This window comes from Schistocerca gregaria, chromosome X, assembly GCF_023897955.1.
Source record: "Schistocerca gregaria isolate iqSchGreg1 chromosome X, iqSchGreg1.2, whole genome shotgun sequence".
Lineage (NCBI taxonomy): Eukaryota > Metazoa > Arthropoda > Insecta > Orthoptera > Acrididae > Schistocerca > Schistocerca gregaria.
In genome coordinates this window covers 543,193,771-543,216,153 of record NC_064931.1, presented here as the reverse complement: position 1 = coordinate 543,216,153, position 22,383 = coordinate 543,193,771, and the positions used below count along the sequence as shown (strand labels likewise).

The 22,383-nt window shown below is 39.7% G+C and overlaps 1 protein-coding gene across 5 annotated transcripts in view; it reads right to left on the bottom strand.

Annotated features, from left to right (window-relative positions):
- The window catches only part of LOC126298466 (rho GTPase-activating protein 100F-like), a 737,196-nt gene that overhangs the window by 20,029 nt on the left and 694,784 nt on the right, over positions 1–22,383 (bottom strand). The window lies entirely within an intron of this gene.

Below are 22,383 nucleotides of genomic sequence, written 5' to 3'. Positions count from 1 at the left end.
TAATGAAACATTGCTGTCATAAATGTGAAAATAATATTTTTTTAACTATCTGGTAAAATAAAACATAGTGTGAATAAATGTTTTTGGATCAGTAATGAGGTTGCAGCTATGTGTAAAATAAAGAATTTTGAACAGAAGGAAACAACTGAAGTATATGTTATATCAGTATAATGAAAGATAACTGACAATAAGCAGTATTATCTCACATTATGAAACACAAAATGTAGTGCATCTGTTGTTCGAGAGCCATAATGACTGCAAATATTTTATGTAATCAGTTCATCAAATGTAGTTGCTTGTGGCTCGTACTTCTCCACTGACATAAAGGTTCACTGAACTGTATGTAGGATTCAGTTGGTGTGTGTGTGTGTGTGTGTGTGTGTGTGTGTGTGTGTGTGTGGTGTGTGTGTTCCTACTAGAAGAAGAGCAAAAGGTTGAAAGCTAGTGTTAACTGTTTTCTGTTTGTTGGTGTTTCTGTGTGCCAAACACCAATCCTCTTTCGGTAAATTGTTGTGTTCCCCTTATTTTATGAATTTTCCCATCTAGGAATTTCACATAAACATTCCATCTGCAGGTAAAGTCCCTTTTAATTAAGCTTTCATAACGTCTACCCAAACATGAAAAATAATTAGAAATAAAATTCAGTCACCTATTTCTTAAAAATTATGAGGTGTGTTGCTAAAATACACTGACTTAGGGGTTATGATTGTCATGTGTCAAATACTGATAGTCCAGATGAAGAGATCTGTGGTTGGCACTGCTTTGCACGTATTGAAATTTGCAGCATCCAGAAATTTTTGTGATCAGGTTACCTTCCATTCAGAAGGCTATTGCACGCAGTGACTGTTATATTGACTTGTAAATAATAGATTTCAGCTATCAGTTGTCCTTTTTAAATGCTATTGGCAGATCTAGATTTCAGCTATAAACTAGACATTCTCAATGCACTATCATTTTGGATCTATGCATGTAAAGCCTGTTGGTCGGGCTTCATCCACAGTTCATTGAATACAAAAATGATAGTGCAGTGAGAATGGCTAGTTTCCAGCTGAAATCTAGATCTGCCAATAGCATTTAAAAAGGATGACTGATAGCTGAAATCTATTATTTACAAGTCAATTTTTGTGATTATTTAAGATAGCATTTAAAAAAAAGTAATTTTTCTCCTTGTGGTAACGTATATTTATAGTTTTTATAGTCAATTTTCAGTTTGTCAGATTCATGATTAGAAGTGTCACATATCTATAAAGACAGGATCATGCAGTGCTTTGGTCAGCAGTTTTCCTGTTTTTGTGGTCTTCACCCCCAAGACTAGTTTGATGCAGCTCTTCATACTAGTCTGTTCTGTGACAGCATCCTAATCTCTGCATAGCTACTGAAACCTACATCCGTTTGAATCTGCTTCGTCTCTCTTTGCAATTTTTACCCCCCACACTTGCTTTTATTAGCAAACAGACAATTCCTTGATGCCTCAGAATATGTTCTATCAACAAATCCCATCTTTTTAGTCAGATTGCACCACAAATTTCTTCTTTCTCCCATATGATTCAGTACCTCCTCATCAGTTATTTGGTCTAGTCACATAATCTTCAGAATTCTTCTGTAGCATCACACTTCAAAAGTTTCCATTCTACTCTTGTCTAAACTGCTTATTGCTTACAATGCACTTCCATACATGGCTGCATTAAGCACAAATATCTTCAAAAAAGACTTACTAAGACTTAAATTTATATTCAGTGTTAGCAAATTTGTCTTCTCAGAAACAATTTTTTTCTGTTGCCAGGCACATTTTATATCTCTTGCAAGTTCTTTGCCATCTCTGATAGAATTACAGTGCCATTCGAAATTTCAATTTTTATTTCTTCTCCCTGAACTACAATTCCCTCTCCAAATTTCTCCTTGGCATCTTTTACTTCTTGTTCAGTGTACAAACTGAGTTACACTGGATATAGGCTACAAACCTGTCTCACTCCTTTTTCAATCACTGCTTCCCTTTGTGTCCTACTCCTGTTATAACTGCAAGTTTCCATATAAATTGTAGAAAACCTTTGGCTCCCTCTATTTTACCCATAAAAATCTATTGGTAACTCTACAAATGCTATAAATATAGATTTGCTTTTTTTCAGTCTGTTTTCCAAAATACAATGTAAGTTCAGGGGCCTCATGCTCTCCTACATTTGTCCAGAAGCCAAAATGACCTTCCCCAAGATTCATTATTACCAGTTTTTCCACTCTGCTGCAAACAAATTGGGTCAATATTGTATAACCATAACTTATTAAACTTAAGGTTTGTAATATTCACACCTGTAAGTGCCTGTCTCCTGAGGAATAGGAATTACTACATTCTTCTCAAAATATGAGGGTATTTCACTCTTTTGGTATATTTGCATGCATGGTAGAATAATTTTGTCATGGCTGGGGCTCCCAGTGATCTTAATAGTTCAAGGCAATATCACCTGCTCCAGCGAACTCATTTTGACTTACATTTTTCATAGTTCTCTCAAATTCTTCTCACAGTACCATATCTTCCATCTCATTTTCATTTACATCTTTTTCTGTTTCTGTAACATCATCGTCAAGTTTGCTTCTCTTATATAAGCCCTCTATGACTTCCTTCCAGCGTTCCCTTCTTTGCTTAATACAAGCTTGCCTTCTGAACCCTTAGGACTCACACATGTGCTTCATCTTTCTCCAATAGTCTCTTTAATTTTCCTATAGGGAGATTCTATCTTTCCTCTCATTACACCTGTTTCTAAACCCTTGCATTTGTCTGTGAGCCATTCCTGCTTTAGCAAATTTGAACTTCCTGCCAGTATCATTTTTTACACATATGTATTGCCTGTTACCTGCTTCATTTTCTGCATTTTTATATCTTTGCCTTTTGCCAGTTAGATTCAATATCTTGTGCATTATCCAAGGATCTGCTGCCTTCACTATTTCATCTCTTAGTACTACAAATTCATCATCTATTTTATCACTTACTGTTGTTTAATCAGACATACCATAATACTCTCTTTGAAACTCTGCGATATTAGGTACTTCCAAGTTATCCAGGTACCAATTCTTCAATTTCTTTCTTTTCTGAAATTTATTCAGTTGTAATCTGCAGTTCATAAGTAATAAATTGTGGTTAGAGTCTACATCAGTGCATGAAAATGTTGTGCAGTTTAAAATCTGGGTTTAAAATCTGTGTCTCAACAAGATTTAATCTATTGAAAACATTCTGGTGTCTTCAGGTCTCTTACATGAATAAACCTCCATTCATGATTTTCAAACCAAGTATTAGCAGTGATTAAATCGTGGTCAGTGCATCATTCTATCAATCACCATACCCTGTCATTCCTCTCCCGCAGTCCATGTTGTCCTTCTTATCCTTTTCTGACTACTGAATTCTGGACCTTCATTACAATCAAATTAAATTAAAAAGTTGTATTTGTTGAAGATTGTATAAATTATAATTTCATATTTTATTAGCTATGAAATGATATATGTGTTACTGTGTAATCTGTCTTTCTTTGAAGTTCCTAGTTGTTGTTGTTATTGTGTTTGTGTTGCAAAGAGTAACTTGATTTAACAACACTAAAAAAATCTTTGATTAAGCAGCATATTTGTTAGGTATTTTAATTCCTGACATGGTAACAGATGTGCGATGTTCTGCTAAACATTGATTTGATGAATAACTGAGAGATATAGTTCAATAAAGTGTCATAAGAGAAGGGGGAATTCAAGTAAACGACCTGTGATTTTATACCACATTATTGTGGGCAACTTACGAAGTCATACATATCTTTGCATATGTGAAAGAGGACACCGAATAAGAAAAACACTCCACTTGGTGGAGTGGACAAGACAAAAATCATGACTGAATAAAAAACAAAAAACTGAAAAATTAATTGGTGGGAAACCTGAAGGTTATTTTGAGATGTGACACTGTTTACGATGTGATAAGTGGTATTCAAATCAAACCAGAAACAAAAATTGAAGGTTATGTTGCAAAATTAGCTACTTGAATGTAAGCAAATTCCAAAATGAAAAAATGACTCATTTTGTCACTAGATACAAAACCGTTACTCTGTGTTACCACATGTGAACCTGCAAAAGATGTATGGGAAAACTTGCACTAGATCTATGATAGTTAATCTGAAGGAAATATCAACGTGTCATGATATAAGTTTCATAATACTGAATGGGAATGGTCAGGTGGTATCCAAGGTCATTTAGCAAAATTTTATGACTTTCTGGCAAATATATCTTTGCTAAATAAATCATTAGGTGCAGCTGATTTGTGAGCATATTTTCTTCAGGCAGTGCCAAAAGAATTTGATCACATTTATGTGACTTGGTATGATATTCCACTAGAATACAAAACGTAGCATAAACTGCAGAAAATATGTCTAAATTATGAGTTGCAAACACAAGGAAGAAATTAAGCAAATTTAGCAACTGAATTTTTTTCAAAATCGAAGGGATGTATATGAGCACAGCAACAGGGCAGAAATAAAATGGTTAGTGTGGAAATAGGACAAATCTGAAGCAAACAAGATGTGAACAAGTGTTATTCCTGTGGTAAAAATGGGCACATTTTGAAAGACTGCAACAGAGGTTTAATGTAGTAATTCTAAGAAAGGTGTTGCCTGAGATATCTGATTTAAAATTTAGATATATCAGTGTGTGATAAATGGTACACTGATAGTGGTGCAACACATCACACAAAAAAAAACCACTGAGATGGTCTGTTTCATACAGTCCTTTTAATAAACCAAATAACCTGCACATCAAATCATTTGGAAGTGGCCATATTGATGTCAAAACTTTTGATGGAAAAAGGGAGACTAGATGATATTTTGAAGATGTGTGGTACTATCCAGGTGGTACTTGTAATTATTGTCTATCAGAAAGGATGGAGAAAAAGATATTGATCAAACTATCAAAAATGCTGGTAAAATATTGGTATTTTACAGCGACAACACATCAATTGCTGTTGCCCTCACTAAAAGCATCAGTAGCTGCTATACAACCTGAGCCATCTGGATCCTTCCATCCACCAGCAGTTTCTGTGAACTAAGTAGATCAGAGTTATCCTTACAACACATCCTCCACTCCCGTGATAGTCCTGGTCTCAATCTCAGGTAACCCACTGTCCTTACACCCTCCACCCAACAGTTGCCCCTACCTCTGGCCTTTCACCCCTGCCCAATTCATGTCCCCAGATTGCCTTCAGCGTGTGCTGCTTCTGCTCAGCCACTACAGTCATGCCAGTCCGTATACCTGCCACCCTTCCCTCCCACATTTCTAGCCAGAAACCTCTGAGCTGCTGGCCAGCCAATCCCAGTGCCTCTTTCTGTCTCCCATCTACCTCACCCTCTATCTACCACACCAAATACAACCCACACCACAACTAGTCCGCCTGACAAAAAACAGTATTCACCCTGATAGTTGAGCTGGTATCATGTAGGGGGTGTAGGCGTGCGTACATGCGCGCGCGCATGTGTGTGTGTGTGTGTGTGTGTGTGTGTGTGTGTGTCCTTTGACCCAAAAGTATTTACATTCTACAAGAACTTTCCTACAACACTGAAAGCAAGAATGAACTTTGTTATTTGGCAGTGAAACTAATCCAGCAAGAAAAATCTTTTGTTGTAAAAGGAGCTCCTGATACTCTTCAAATGTGGCATGAAAAATTAGGATACCAGAGTAAATGTACAATCAGTGTTGACAGTGCATGGTGTTGCTGTAAAAGTCGATGGTGAATTTTATGAAGGTTGTATGCTAGGTAAACATCAGCTAGTTTTTGGTAACTTGAGTCTATAAATCAACTATCCCAGAAGAATTAGCCTCAGACAATTCCTGTGGTCCAGTAGAACAAAAGGGTTTAGCTACCAATATTTTTTAAAGGATATTTCTGGTTTTAGAGTGACATATCTTTCAAGGCAAAAAGATGATGTTAGACAGAAGTTACCAACATTTATTGAGATAGTGAAAACACAAGCTCAACTGAATATTAAAGAATTACGAACACATAGTGGCGAAGAGTTTGATAACTGTGATGTAAAAAAGTGTGGTGAGTCAGTTGGGTTGAAACATTTTTTGATTATATCGTATAAAAGACAGCCAAATAGAGTTGCTGAACATAAGAACAGATTATCCGTGTAATGGTTCATTCATGCCTTCAGTCAATAAGGCATATTCCAAAAAGCATTGTGGTATGAAGCTGTACTTGCTGCAGTTCATACTCTTAACCAAACTGGTCCAAAAAAGATGAAAGGGAAAACACCAATTGAATTATTTTTGAGAAAGAGGTATCAATTTTGCCGTCTGAAAGTATCTGGAACAGAATGCTTTGTCCAGACTGCAGAACAGAAATGGAAGAAGTTTGGTGCCAAATCTTTGAAAGTCTATATAGCTGGCTATGATGACTGTATAAACCTTCCATACTTATTGTCAGTTGAGATGTGAGATTCAGGAATGAAATATTACAACAACCTTTGAAGAGTGATGTTTCCAAATTAGATGACGTCTAAACTATGAATGCCTTTACACGAGCCACATCATGTAATCTGAGTGATGAGGATACCTTAGAAGAAAATACTAAGGTACTGGATTATCATGCTCATGATGGAGTGACTGAAGGTGCAAAAGACCTTTCCTTAAATGGAGTTGAAAATATAGATGGACAATGAGTTTTGAAAAATACAGAAATGATTAGAAGGCCAATACATAACCAATATGAACTTGAGCAAATGAAGATGATGATCCTGAGGGATATTCTGAAAGACTTCAATGAAGCAGTGACATCTTCAGATTCAGAAAATTGGTAAGCTGCAATGAATTAAGAAGTGCACTCACATCAAAAGTTTACTACCTAGAAACTAGTTGATTTATCAGCCAGAAGGAGAACTTTTAGTAATCAATGGGTGTTTGCAACAAAGTAAAATAATAACAATGATATTGTCTGCTACAATGCATGATTAATAGCAAAAGGTTTTAGTCCCAGGCCAAGAGTCGATTTTTGTGAAAATTGTATTCCCATAATTAGGTAATGAGGGTTACAGTATGATGATGGTACAGTTCATGTGTGCAGATTGCTTCAAAGCTTATATGGATTGAAGGAAGCAGCAAAATGTTGGTACTGCATTAAGAAATCAAATTTATGGCACAGCAGAGCTGATCCATGTATGTATTTTAATGAAAATTTAATCCTTTTATTTCATGTGGATGATGGATTCATGATGGAATGATTCATAGTTGCACAAAATAATTACAAGAAAAGTTTGATATTGTGGTCAGTAAAGTGAATTGTTATCTTTGCCTTCAAATCCAAAGATTTGAAAATTGTGTGAAGATTAATCAAACTGCATATGCAAAAAGTGTGTTGGTGAGATATGGTATGACTGGTACAATCCCATGATCTTAACTGTTTGAACCTGAACGAATACATGATGATTCACTGCCAAATGCTGATACTGGCACTAACCAAGACATTATTAATGGTCTCACATATTTAACACTGGGAACATGACTAGATATAACACATGCTGCTTCAAGAGCATGAGATTCACCTGCTGAAGTGCACCTTACATTGGTTTAGCAAATTCTTCACTATCTGTTCAGTTTAGAAAAAAGAAGAGTTCTGCGACAGAAGCTTGTAGTGGCACTGATCATGCAGGTGAAAAATTGACTAGAATGTTCTAAACGTACTGAAACACTTTATCACTATGCACAGATGGCTCAGGTTGTAAAGCAGCTACTGATGCTTTCAGTTAGGGCAACAGCAATTGATGTGTTGTCACTGTAAAATACCAATATTTTACCAGCATTTTTGATAGTTTGATCAATATCTTTTTCTCCATAGGAAATATCTTTGAGCACAAGATCAGGCAACAGACAATTTTACTAAGGATTTGCCAGTGAAGATATTATCAAGAATAAACTTTGATTGGAATGACTTTTGTTAAATCTCTGATCAGTAATAAAGTATGAACGTTGCTGGAGAGTGTTGAAAATTGTATAAATTACAATTTAATATTTTATTATATATGTGACATCAGTGTTACTGTGTAATTGTGTCTTTCTTTGAAGTAGTTGTTGTTGCATTTGTCTTGGCAAGAGTAGCATGATGTTGATTTTAGAACACTGAAGAAATCTGTAAGCAGAACATTAGTTATGTGTTTTAATTCCTGACAGTATTCAACAATCTTCATTGGCAGCCAATAAGTTATTGACACAGTTTCTCACGATATAATTGTGGCAGTAGCCACGAAAAGTGAGGAGAAATAAAGATTTGTTTTGAAAAAGACAATAGCCAATGGCCTGAATGTAGTACAGCTGTTTTATTGTTATTGGTGAGTAACAACAAGGGGGCTAGGTTTCCTATTCATGTGTCAGACTTCCATATTTGGAACATTATTCAGTGGAATATTTTCCTTTTCAAATTGAAGAAAAAATCTTCCAAAGAAAATTGATTTTCTGACATAAATGATGTCAAAGAAAGTGCTGCACATATACTTTTGTTGTTCTGGAATTCTGTGTTGTAATTTCAAATTTTTCAGCAACTGTATCATCATGTTAGACAATTCATAGAAATATCACAAGGTGGAAAACTTCTCTGATAATTCTTGGAAAAAAGTTATTTAATATTGCATTTATGAACTCCTTGTGTGCCCTTAGCAGTCATTCAGTTACATGTCACTCACATTTCCTAGAATTTGCTGGTTTGTTTGTAAACTTCCATTGCCATGTGTTTTTGATGTGATAGGCATTCTATTAAAAATGTAGGGAACAAAAAAATATTAAAAGTAATGTAATAAATTGACATTTTTTCATTACAACAGTGGACTTCACAAGGTATGAACAATATCAAGAACATTTTGAAGATTAAAAATATACACACACCCAACATAATGAAAGTATGGTACACCACTTGAAGACTCTAGATGCCCTATACTATCAATCCAAAATATGCCAGCTAACTGTGTTCTTTTACCATAATTACAGTATTTAATCTTCAGGAGAGCTTTCTGTTGTGACTCGCCAATCATTCAAAGTGCCGCCGCGCAATTATGCACGTCCTCTACATGCGGCGCTGTCTGACAGCCATGCAGCAGCTGGGTCACCTAAGCGGCCAGCCAGCCAGCGGCCGCTAGACTTGGACTCAGTGCTCATTTGAATGTCACCACGTTCACATGTCGTGCTTTGTCAACTTGCTCAGTGACTTACATGTATTGTGTCGTTTTGAAATATATGTGTTCAACTTGACGTTATAACAATTGGCGACGAGGTAGTGGATTTTTCCTTTTCATCGTTGACCCGCCGGTTTCCATGGCTACTGTAGACCAACTATTGCAATGTCTCATTGAACATAAAATGCTTCGCGATTTCATAGCGGCATCAAATGCGGGCCGTTTCTCGTTGTTGTCTATACCTTCTTTTCCTCCGTACGACGAGACAGCAGAAGATTGGTCCGATTATGAAAAAGTCTTCGACAGCACTTCTTGGCATTTCATGTCACGGACGAACAAAAGTGTAAGTCTGTGTTCCTTTCATGGATTTCACCTCAAATGTATCGGCTGTTGTCGCAATTGGCCCATTAGAAAGATGATGCGTCTTTGTCCTTTGCTGAAATGTGCTCACTTCTGTCCGTCTATTTTCAAAAGCGAACGCGTGTGGTATCCTCTCGTGTTGCCTTTTATCGTTTTCAAAAACAATCGCATCAATCCTATCGCGCTTGGACTGCTGAACTTCATGGCCTCAGTCAAAAGTGTCAGTTTGTTACTGACGTTCACAAAGAATCCTATGCCGATTCCATGGTACGGGATGCTATTATCCACTCGATGCCCGACAAAGCAATGTGCCCTTCAGTTGGCAAATCCGACTTTAGATGAAGTCCTCTCCATCGCGCAGTCTTTTGAAATTTCTCGCGCCACTGTGGCACAAATAGAGGCATGGTGTGACGTCAGGTAAATACAACCTCTGTGCGCTGTTGACGACGCGTGCGGCGTGTCCCCACCGACCAGTACGCTCCCACGCACAGCCTCGGCCTAGCCGTAAACAACTATCTAAGAAACTGCAGCAAAACCCCCGTCAACTTCCTTCATGTCCACGGTGTTTTACGGAACATTCATGGGAGGATTGTCCCCAACATTGGGCCGTGTGCAAAAAGAAGGGTCATGTGTCTTCCGTTTGCAAATCCGATCGCATCCATGAGGTTCATGAACATGACGCTGATTCTGCTTCTGTGTTGTCTGTCAATTGCACTTCTTCCCTTTCAGGGAAGCTATCCCTCACTGTTCAAATCCTTGGTAGGGATTTTCACATGCAGGTGGATACTGGTTCTGCTGCCACTGTCATTAATTCTCAGACGTATCTTCTGTTGGTTTCCCCAGTCCTATCACCTATCACTCGGCAATTACGGACGTACAATACACAGAAGATTTCTCTCTTGGGACAATTTAATGATGAGGTATCTTACAAATCTGTCGTTCGCACTGTTCCCATATTTGTGGTCGACCAGGGTAATGCGGAGAATCTTTTTTGTTTCGATGCCTTTCACGTTTTTGGGTTCTCCATAGATGACTCTGTCAATATAATCTCTGATGCTATTCCTTATGCTCATTTGGATTCCTTGTCGGCAACATTTTTGTCCCTTTTTTCTCCTGGGTTAGGCCGCGCAAATGACTTTGAAGCTCATATCACGCTCAAAACCCACTGCTCGGCTCAAGTTTTTTCGGGCTCGGCCCATTCCTGTGGCTCTTTGTGATCGGGTAAAACAGGAGCAGGATCGTCTCACTACTTCAGGGGTCTCGCTTCCTCTCACCTCCAGTGAGAGGTCCTCTCCTGTCGTTGTCGTTGCTAAGCCAAATGCTGATATTCGTCTCTGTGACGATTTTAAAGCCACTGTAAATGCTCAATCCCTCATTGACACTTACCCTATGCCCCGATCTGAAGAATTGTTTACTAAACTTGCTGGAGGTCAGTATTTTTCTAACATTGACCTTTCAGAAGCTTATCATCAACTTCCTCTTGACGCTGCTTCCCGGCAGTTTCTTGTCCTTAACACGCCTATCGGCCTCTATCAGTACCAACGCTTGCGATTCGGGGTTGCCAGCGCCCCTGCTCTCTTTCAGCGATTTTTGGAACAATTATTGCTACCTGTCCCTGGGTGTATCAATCAAATGGACGACATTGTTGCCACAGGCTCCACCACTGACGAACATCTTCAGAATCTCCGCACACTTTTTCATGTCTTACAGACTGCCGGTCTTAAGTGTAATCTTCAGAAATCGCAGTTTTTTCAGACATCTATCACGTACTTCGCGGTCCTACTCTCTTGGGATGGTACATGTCTGCTTCAGCAAACTGTCGCTGCGATCAATGCCGTTCTTCACCCTACATCTGTTAAGGAACTGTAGGCTTTCTTGGGGAAAATAGCATACTATCACAGGTTTTTACCATCTGCGGCTTCGGTGGCTCAGCCGTTGCATCGCCTGTTGCATAAATACGTGTCTTTTTCACTGGTCCACGTCATGCGATGCGGCTTTCCAAAACTTGAAGACAACAGGCCCCGTGCCTGGCTACTTATCGACCTAGCCAACATCTCATTCTTGCCACGGACGCCTCTCAATACAGGGTTGGTGCAGTCCATGCGCACCGTTTTTCTGACAGTTCTCAACAACCCATTGCTTATGCCTCCAAAACGCTCACGGATGCCCAACAAAAGAATTCTCAAATTGAAAAAGAAGCTTTGGCCATTATTTATGCTCTTCATAAGTTTGGTGTTTTTCTCTATGGATCCAAATTTCATCTTGTTACTGATCACAAACCACTTGTTTCCTTGTTTCATCCATCAACGTCACTTCTCGACAAGGCTGCACACCACCTCCACCACTGGGCTCTTTATTTGTCTCGTTTCAATTATGAGACTCATTTCCGGCCGACAGCTCAACATGCGAATGCTGATGCTCTCTCGCCTTCCCATGGGTCCTGATCTGGCATTCTATAGGGACGTACTTTTGTGTTTCCACCTGGATGTTGCCGAGAAGCGGGTTGTGGACGGGTTCCCCATCACCGGGGACCGCCTGGCGGCTGCTACGGGTTCTGACTCTACACTCTCCCGGGTTTTACACTGTATTCAGAAGGGTTGGCCAGATCGTCTGTCCACTAAGACTTCTGATCCGTTGCGGAACTACTATGCTTTGCGCTTCCGCCTCAAGGCTAGGGGTGGTGTTATCCTCCTTTCCACCGACAATACTTCGCCGCGAGTTGTGGTACCTGCGTCTTTGCGTGCTTTGGTCTTGCGCCTTCTTCACCAAGGGCACTGGGGTGTGTCTCGCACAAAATCTCTGGCGCGCAGTCATGTGTACTGGCCTGGCATCGACTCTGAAATCGCACACATGGTCGATGCCTGCGGCCCTTGTGCGTCACAGGCCGCCGCCCTCAAGTCATCTTTGTCACCGTGGCTTTCACCTGAGACGCCCTGCTGACTTCGTGGGACCTTTTTTAGATACTTATTGGCTACTCGTAATTGACGCCTACTCTAACTTTCCTTTCATTGTCCGTTTTATGTTGCCTACTACCGCGGCAACCATAAATGCTCTCGCCCACATTTTTTCTTTGGGAGGTCTTCCCTGTACTCTTGTTACTGATAATGGTCCGCAACTTGCCTCTTCCGAATTTGAGGATTTTTGTGCTCGTCACGGCATCATGCATGTCATGGCCCCTCCGTTCCATCCACAATCGAACGACTGGTCCGCACATTTAAGGCTCAGATGAGGAGACTCCTGACTTCTTCCGCTGCTGATGATGATGATGATGCGCTTCTCCAACTTCTGGCTTCTTACTGTTTCACACCCATGGGCAACCACAGCCCGGCTGAGCTCTTACATGGCCGACAGCCCCGCACGCTACTTCATCTTCTGCGGCCTTCCACCTCACGGCTGCAGGTGCCTTCTCTTGGCCGGTTCACCACCGACAACCTTGTATGGGTATGGGGATATGGCAGGCGGCCAAAATGGAGTCCGGGCCTCATCTTACGACACCGTGGCTGACACCTGTATTAAATCCAGATGGACATGGGTGTTGCAGTGCATCATTCGGACCAGCTTCGGCCTTGTGTGCCGGCAACGCCTGTTCTGAATGCTGCTTCACCACCTTCGGCTCTACCTGACATTCGGGATCTTGGCATCTCTCATTGCTCACAATGCAGCCCTCTCACCGTCATCTCGGTGCCAGTACAAGAACAGATGCCACCAGGAGACGTGTCCATGCAGGAACCGGATGACCATCATCTGTCAGAGCAACTGTACTTGCCCATTCACCAAGAATGGAGTGCCACAAGGTTCAGTCTTTGGTCCTCTGCTGTTCTTAATGTATATTAATGACTTGCCATTCTATACGCACGAAGATGCAAAGCTGGTACTTTTTGCTGATGATACAAGTATAGCTATCACACCTAACAGACAAGAATTAACTGGTGAAATTGTAAACGATGTTTTTCAGAAAATCATTAAGTGGCTCTCTGCAAATGGGCTCTCATTAAACTTTGACACTACACAGTATATATAGTTCCACACAGTTAATGGAATGACACAATTAATAAACATAGACTTCGATCAGAATTCAGTAGCTAAGGTAGAATATTCAAAATTTCTAGGTGTATGCATTGATGAGGGGTAGAACTGGAAAAAACACACTGAGGATCTGCTGAAACTTTTGAGTTCAGCTACTTATGCTATTACAGTCATTACAAATTTTGGTGATATACATCTCAGTAAATTAGCTTACCATGCCTATTTTCATTCTCTGCTTTCGTATGACATCATATTCTGGGGTAACTCATCATTGAGTAAATGAATGTTCATTGCACAAAAGCGTGTAATCAGAATAATAGCTGGAGCTCATCCAAGATCATCCTGCAGACACTTATTTAAAGAGCTAGGGATCTTCACTGTAGCCTCACAATATATAAAGGGTGAAAAGTATTTAAACCGACAAACTCTGGGAGGTTGTAGGGGACATCAAAACAAATATTTTTCCCTAATGTCATCTTTTCCTATGAGGATTATTTAAACCAGTGGAGGCCATATTACGATCTTCAGTTGTTAGAGGGCGTATTACGGTCTTCAGTTGTAGGCAACTGCTGTCCACCAGTGTAGGAGAGCATTGTCTCTGTTTACTAATGGTGTGATACACCTGGAGTGAGTACACTGACACGTTGGTGCGCATCACAACGGACAAGCTGCACAGCGGGTGTATCAACAACAATATCCTAATCACTGTGTCCCGCATCATGCGACCTTTGCTGCTGCGTACCAAAGTTTGCATGAACCAGGTCATTTAGCAGATTACCTGGACAGGGACATCATCCCATGGTAAGAACGTTGCAATTTGAGGAAGCTTGCAGCATATGAAGTGGGATCCTTCAATCAGCACTCGTGCAATTGCACGTAAAATGGAGACGAATCAGATGAATGTAAAAACAGTCCTTCGAGAGCAATTGTCACGTCCATTTCACTTACAGCGTGTCCACAACCTGGAACCAGTAGATTATCCACCCAGAGCACAGTTTTCGCAGTGGTACCTGGGACACTGTGAAATGCATCCTACATTTCCATCCTCTGTATTGTTTACCGATGAAGCAACATTTGGGTGTGATGGAGTCTTCAACATGCACAATTTGCATGTTTGGAGTGAGGATAACCCACATGCCACAGTTACTAGTGCTCATCATGTGCGGTTCTTCGTTAATGTGTGGGTCGGTGTTGTTGGGGACTGTTTAATTGGGCCGTATCTGTTAACCAGGCCATTAAATGGCAGACACTATTACAATTTTCTCGCTAGAGCATTGCCAGAATTGCTGGAAAACGTCCCGCTCCCTACAAGACAACACATGTGGTTCCAACATGACAGGGCGCTGGCACATTTCAGTGGTGCGTTGATTCCTGGACCGACGGTTCCCAGAAACATGGATTGGCAGAGGTGGTCCTGTACCATGGCCTGCTTGATCCCCAGATATGTCCCCTCTGGACTTTTTTGTTGGTTTAATTAATTTGTCGTCAGAGAACTCTTCCTCTACCGGTTTAAATACTCCTCATAGGAAAAAATGACATTAGGAAAAAATATTTGTTTTGATGTCCCCTACAACCTCCCAGTGTTTGTCGGATTAAATACTTTTCACCCTGTATATTCACTTAAGAAATTTGTTATTAACAATCTGAACGAATTCAAAAGTAATAGTACTGTACACGGCTACAACACTAGGAGAAAGGACGATCTTCACTACTCACGGTTAAATCTAACTTCGGCTCAGAAGGGGGTAAATTATGCTGCCACAAAGGTCTTTGGTCACTTACCTAATAGCATCAAAAGTCTGACTCATAGCCATATTAGCATATAAAAGGAAATTAAAAGAATTTCTTAATGGCAACTCCTACTCATTAGATGAATTTTTGGACATAGTTAGTGGGCAGTTTCCCCAACCCCCACAAAAAAAAGGTGTCAAGTAATATTTTGTGTAATGTAATATCTTGTATAGACACCTTTTATTAACCTGACACATTCTACATCATTACGAAGTGTCGTATTCATGATCTATGGAACAAGTAGTAATGTAATCTAATCTCACACTGTCACAGGAATTAAGTCTTCTTATAAAGGGATAATTGCCATACCAACTGACAAGACCAGTTTTGAAGAAAAACATCAAACTAGTTGCACAGAATGAGAAACTTAGTACCATGCAGCTGCAATGGAATACATTAGACAGCATTCAGAAACGAACAAATCACACTGATTATGATCAACAATACCACTACAGTAATACAGAGGGGTCTAGTAACATTAGATGGAGTCTGACCCTCAGCTGAATTAAGACACATTATTTGCATTTAAGAGTGGATATGCAGCATGGTAAATGTTTAAATGACAACAAACTGCAGACACATGTCAAACTTTTAAGCAGAGAAAGAAAAATCACACTGAATTATTAAAGAGTGCATGTAGAGATTTCTGCAAGGGTTCCTGCAAAATTTACAATTTTATATATGGTATATGAAAATTTCAGGGAGAGTCTGGAGGTGCCTTAGCTACTGCAAGAATGGCTAATGGAACTATGCAGACTAGATTAGATTAGATTAGATTAGATTAGATTAATACTTGTTCCATAGATCATGAATACGACACTTCGTAATGATGTGGAACGTGTCAGGTTAATAAAAGAAGTCTGTACAAGAAATTACATTACACAAAATATTGCATGACACTAACGATTAAGTTGTTTGTTTTTTTTTTTTTTTTTTTTTTTTTTTTTTTTTTTTTTTTTTTTTTTTTTACTTAGTTTATGTCAACACTGCCAGGGTAATAAAACAACATTTAAAGTAAATTTCAACCACTATAATCTGAGGTATCATTTCCTACCATCATATATTAACCAATGAGAGGACAGTTGAAGCTTCTGTTACATTAATGATGACGTTTATACATGACCCTCTTTATATGGAAAAAGAATTCAGCATTGTCTTTGGGTCAAAATATATAAGGTACTGTATTGTTAGCTGCCTCATGTGAAAGATGTGCTTTGTTGTGGTCTATAATTTTATTTTTAGGTCAATATACTGCCACTACAATTCTCATCTTTGGCATCCTCATGAAGATAGTGTTACAAAACCAGCCAAGTCAAAAATCTGAAATTTTGTGCATTTAGTTACATGTAATTGTGTATATAGGTCACTGTATATGACACTAGTATGGCCAGTACTTTTATATGGTTGTGAAACCTGGGCAACAGATTTAAAGACCCATATAAAATACCATTGAAGGTCAATGGGGAAAAAGAACTCATTTGTGACCATTATACACACAGTTCAGTCATTTGCTTTTCATATTTTCGTATGGAGATCAGGATGTAGAATGTTTTCAGTTTCTGCCCCAGGTGTCAAAATGCTAGTCCCTTTATTGCCTTTGCTCATTTACTTTCCACTTATTAATTTATGAAGATTTGTGAGCATCTAAGAAGCCCTTATTACAGTCATTTGTATGTAAAACATCATATTTGTTTTTATCTGGTTTCACAAAGTTTGGTGGTATTTCTGTGGCTAAGCCCCTTCCTTTGCACCCTAGTTCCTTTATGTGAATGATTCATCAGTTTCATTTTGCATCTCTTCATTCAATATTTGCTTCATCTCAAATCCCAATTTTCATTGTTGAGCTTCTTGATGTCTCTTTGTAAGAAATTGACTATGAATTGCAAGCTTGAAATGTGTTCACTTCACTTCTATACTTTATCACTACAAATCTCACAAATTTGCTTAAGCCAATTAAAACATATAATTTTATTGGTTTATTTCTTCTGATCGCTATAAAATATATATACAATAATTTTGTGTAATGAGGTAGGATTGCTCAATGGAATTTAACATTATAAAATTGTGGAGCACAAAATCTCAACAAAGTATAAACTTTTGATTATAAAGTCTAGATCATTACACTTTCTTTATATAAGGCAAATGGTTGCTTGATTTTGTGAGATTTATGAAAGATTACAGACAATGCAGTTCCTAAAAAATTGGCCATGTGGCACACATTTACATGCTGTTCACATTTTATTCATTATTTTATTCATTACACATTACATCTGTTAATATTCCACCTTCGCTTCAATGGAATATTTTTCTTTATGGTTTGCTACACTGTAAGTTACCATTGTGTTAAACTTTTGAGTTGTGTAGTCATAATTTATAATGATACATACAAATCAAGTTTGTTTAATGATTATAAGTGGCTGACGCTATTTCATATTCCTTTATTTCTTTGTGTTTTCATGGTCTCCTTTAGCTGGCAAAAATATACTGTTGTGCCATCACAGTTCCCTTATCACTACCAACAGTAACCTGCAGTCATACCTAATGACTGCCCGTATCATGACACAAGGAGTGACACTCCTGTGCCTCAGCAAACCACTGGAAAAATGGGACCTCTCCCTAGGTCACCATCATACTGGCAGTGATGGTCAGAAGCAGTGCAGCACCATGATTCAGTGCTGAACACAATGAAATACCATTCATCAGTGGCAAACACTCCAAATGCGCCTGTTTTCTTGTGGTGTTCATGGCAGCCTACATTTGGGACAGTGATTCCCTAGCCTGGCTACTATTAGTCCCTGAACAAGGTGTGGGATGACAGAGAATGTTGTTGCAAGTCCATTAATTGTTCTCAGATGCAGATGCAGGTGCAGATGTGAAGGGGCTATGATGTGCTTGGTGTAAAATATGATGATCCTCCCTTGTGATGGTGACACATGGTCAACAGGAACCTTGACAATGGATATCCTTGCCCTGACATTCTCTTATGGCCAACGTTGGGCCATCATCACATCTGATTGCCCCACAAATCTAGATATTGCATGATTCAACTAGCCAGTGAAATAGAGACCCACTCTGAGGCCTCTTTCCGATTCTTATCAGGTACTGATAACATTGTCTTCCATGAGTAAGTAGCATCTCCATATTCTTTACAGTGATCACTGAATATCTGGTGCTGTTCAAGCCCCTTGTATACTCAATAAAATCTTATAACAACACTAGACATGAACAATACTAATACACTCTGTTAGCCATTCTTTCTGTCACAGAGAATTGTAACTTTTCGTCATTTACATACACATTGAGGTGTGTACATGTATGAAGTTACATTGACATCCGACCATGCCTTCTGGATGTTTCACTTTTTTTCAGCCAGTGTATTTTAGAAAAACTTGAATTCCTCTCCAACAGACAGTTTAGTTTCCTAGTGAATTAAGTACTTACTGCATTTGAAAATAAGGATCTGCTATCTGTTGTACTTTGTGACCTCAGCCACTGACCCCCTTTCACATCCTATATGCCAGATTTGAATCCTATGCCATACACAATCCATCTTTTCCTGTGGTCAAGTTCTACTTAGGCTTAAAGGAGACAGTTCATATTACAAGAAAATAGATGTTCTTCATTGTAGGATGTTGGAACTGATGTAACATATGGTTCAGTTCTGCACCTGTTTCTTTCAGTCACTGAAATTAACGATTTAGCTTCCCCATGTGTCCCCTCCATAGGTGAATATTCAGGTTAGATGGCTGCCACATGGAGGACCCAGGTTTGATTCCCAGTGCTGCCAGGGATTTTTCCTTGGTGGATGGATTGGAAAGGGGTCCACTCAGCCTCGTGATGCCAACTGCCACAGAATTACATCAAGTGAAATTAAAGTAGCAAAGAACTGGCTTTCTTGTAAAGTAAATAAAGTCATATAGCACAAATGGCTGGGAGATTCTGAAGGACAAGTTTAGCCACCTAATTGGGAAATGTTTCCTCTGTCCTTCACACATGCAGGCACCTTTCCTTCATAAAGTATGAGAGCTGTGTGTGTACGTATATCTGTTAAGTGTAGATGACTATAATAAATTGTGTGTGTGTGTGTGTGTGTGTGTGTGTGTGGTGTTGTACTGTATTCACTTTGGAGATGATAATAGAAGGGAAAGGGCGCATCCCAGTGACAGTACGTAGCCTCTTGAAGAGCACCAAGGGGGCCACTGAGCTTAATGTCCCCACGTAATGTATGGATTACAGCCAACAGGATCACATGCCCTCACTCCACGAGACACTTCAAAGATAATTGGAATTTAGTCCAGGAAGTTGGTGCAAAGACCAGTGATCATTACACCACCCCCTCTCTCATCCCCTCTGTTGTAAAGGCAAAGGGAAAATTGTCAACAGTGTGTGCTGTACCTGGATGCTCACCAATCCCACTACTGTCATGCCCGAGAGTGCTTAACATCAGTGATCTGATAACAGCTGGTGTATCCACCTCATTATGGCCACTGACAGTTTTCTTATCATAAACTCCTTTATAATATTAATAAAACATGGGAAGTAATTCAAGGATTATTAGAAGATGTAGATACAAAATTGGCAAAATTGTTAGGATTTCATATTGTTTTAAAATGAAACTGGGAGAAAATATTAGCCACGTCTCCAGGAAAATTGAGTATTTTATCTCATGTGGAAACTGACAGATACAAGCACTGATGAATATCTGAAGAAAGCACTTTGGTCTTTTTGACTCACACATTTTCTAAGGCATACTTGTATGATGACATTCCTGTCAGATAAATGAAAATCTGAAAAAAATAGAATAATGAAAACTGTGAGTTCCAAGGAACATTTCTATCTCCTCTTGATAAAAACTGAAGATACTGACTGTTGTACACCTTTATATGCAACCTGTGGCATCCCCTGGTAGCACAGCCACTAACCATACACATGTACAACAAGTTTTCACAGTTTTGGCTCACTAAAGATGCTTCCTAAACTCAGACAAAAATAATTCACTGAAACACACAAATACACTGGGTTCTTCACAACCAAACCTCCAGGAGCCACTATGATGCTGTATGGCCCCAGCCTCACCACCAGAGCAAGGAATGTAGCCCCAACCAGCACTGCTATCTACATCTACATTTATACTCCGAAAGCCACCCAACGGTGTGTGACGGAGGCACTTTACGTGCCACTGTCATTACCTCCCTTTCCTGTTCCAGTCACGTATGGTTCACAGGAAGAACAACTGCCGGAAAGCCTCTGTGCGCGCTCGAATCTCTCTAATTTTACATTCGTGATCTTCTCAGGAAGTATAAGTAGGGGGAAGCAATATATTCGATACCTCATCCAGAAACGCACACTCTCGAAACCTGGACAGCAAGCTACACCGCGATGCAGAGCGCCTCTCTTGCAGAGTCCGCCACTTGAGTTTGCTAAACATCTCCGTAACGCTATCATGCTTACCAAATAACCCTATGCCAAAATGTGCTGCTCTTCTTTGGATCTTCTCTATCTCCTCTGTCAACCTGACCTGGTAGAGATCCCACACTGAGCAATACTCAAGTATAGGTCAAACAAGTGTTTTGTAAGCCACCTCCTCTGTTGATGGACTACATTCTATAAGGACTCTCCCAATGAGTCTCAACCTGGCACCCACCTTACCAACAATTAATTTTATATGATCATTCCACTTCAAATCGTTCCATACGCATACTCCCAGATATTTTACAGAGTAACTGCTACCAGTGTTTGTTCTACTATCATATAATCATACAATAAATTATCCTTCTTTCTAAGTATTCACAATACATTACATTACATTCTGCTATCAGGCACTACGTCACTTCCAGGGGTTACGTGCTTTCTCTGGTATTCTTCTGCCAGATGGCTATTTATGTCACCCCCTGGCTACTCTGGAGTCAGTTCATGGCTTTATGCCAACTGCACGAAGTAGTTCCTCAATCAGAGTTCTTTTACAGATCGCACACTAAGCTCTGGGCTGTACGCTAGCTGTGCCTAGTGGTCCATATGTCAGAGTTATTTCACCAAGCACATTCTATGCTTAGTGCTCTATGTTGGCTGCATCTAATAGCCCATCCACTACAAGACTGCAATGGATGGATCACTAGATGCAGCTGGCATAGCTCAGCTCAGCTCATACTACAATGGCAATGTAGATCAGCATATGCACCATTCTTGTTCCTGCAGTGGAGACAATAATCAAAGATCACAAAATTTAGTCACAGTCTGCACCTCCAAGATCAAAGATTCAATGTTGTCTTTCTAGCTACAACAGCTACGAGGTTCACAGTTTTAGTCCCAGACTGCAACACCATGGATCAAAGATTCAACATTATCATCACCTACAATGATGATGAGGATAATGTTCTGTTTAAGACTTCACTGATGTAATAACTGCTTCTCTGGTCCACAGGCATCACATCAGATAATGTTGTAAAAGTTCCACAATACTTTGAGACAGCTGCTCGTCATCTTCAGGTGCTTACTGTTGCTGCAGTGGCTCACCAATATATCCTTTGGCTTGCTAGAATAGCACAGGCACCAAGGGGATGGGGCCATAATGCCATTGTAGATGAATCATAGAGCACAACAAAATCCAGTGCTGCCTGCCATAGAAATGTGCCATGATCTTTGCATGCATGACATGGTAAAAGTGCAGCCACAAATCTCAGTCCATTGTGCACATTGACAGTGTGTTGGCACCCAATTTAAGTGTCCAGAGTTTGATTCCTCATCTGTGTTGATTCAGATTTATTTGTCTGTGGCCAATTCAATGCGCAAGTTGCTGAAGTGGCATCACCTCAAAAGACTTGCACCAGGCTATCTGGTCTACCTGCCAGGAGGACCTTGCCACACAACATTTCAAAATCATTGTGGCCAATGATGCCTTAGCACCACCAGTGCTGGTTCACTTGCCTTCCTAAGCTAAAATGTCATGTCTCTATTAACCAGGTCATTACTTATACATATTTTGACCACCTCTTTAATGATGGGAGTCCCAGTATGTGCAGGCAGCCGAGAG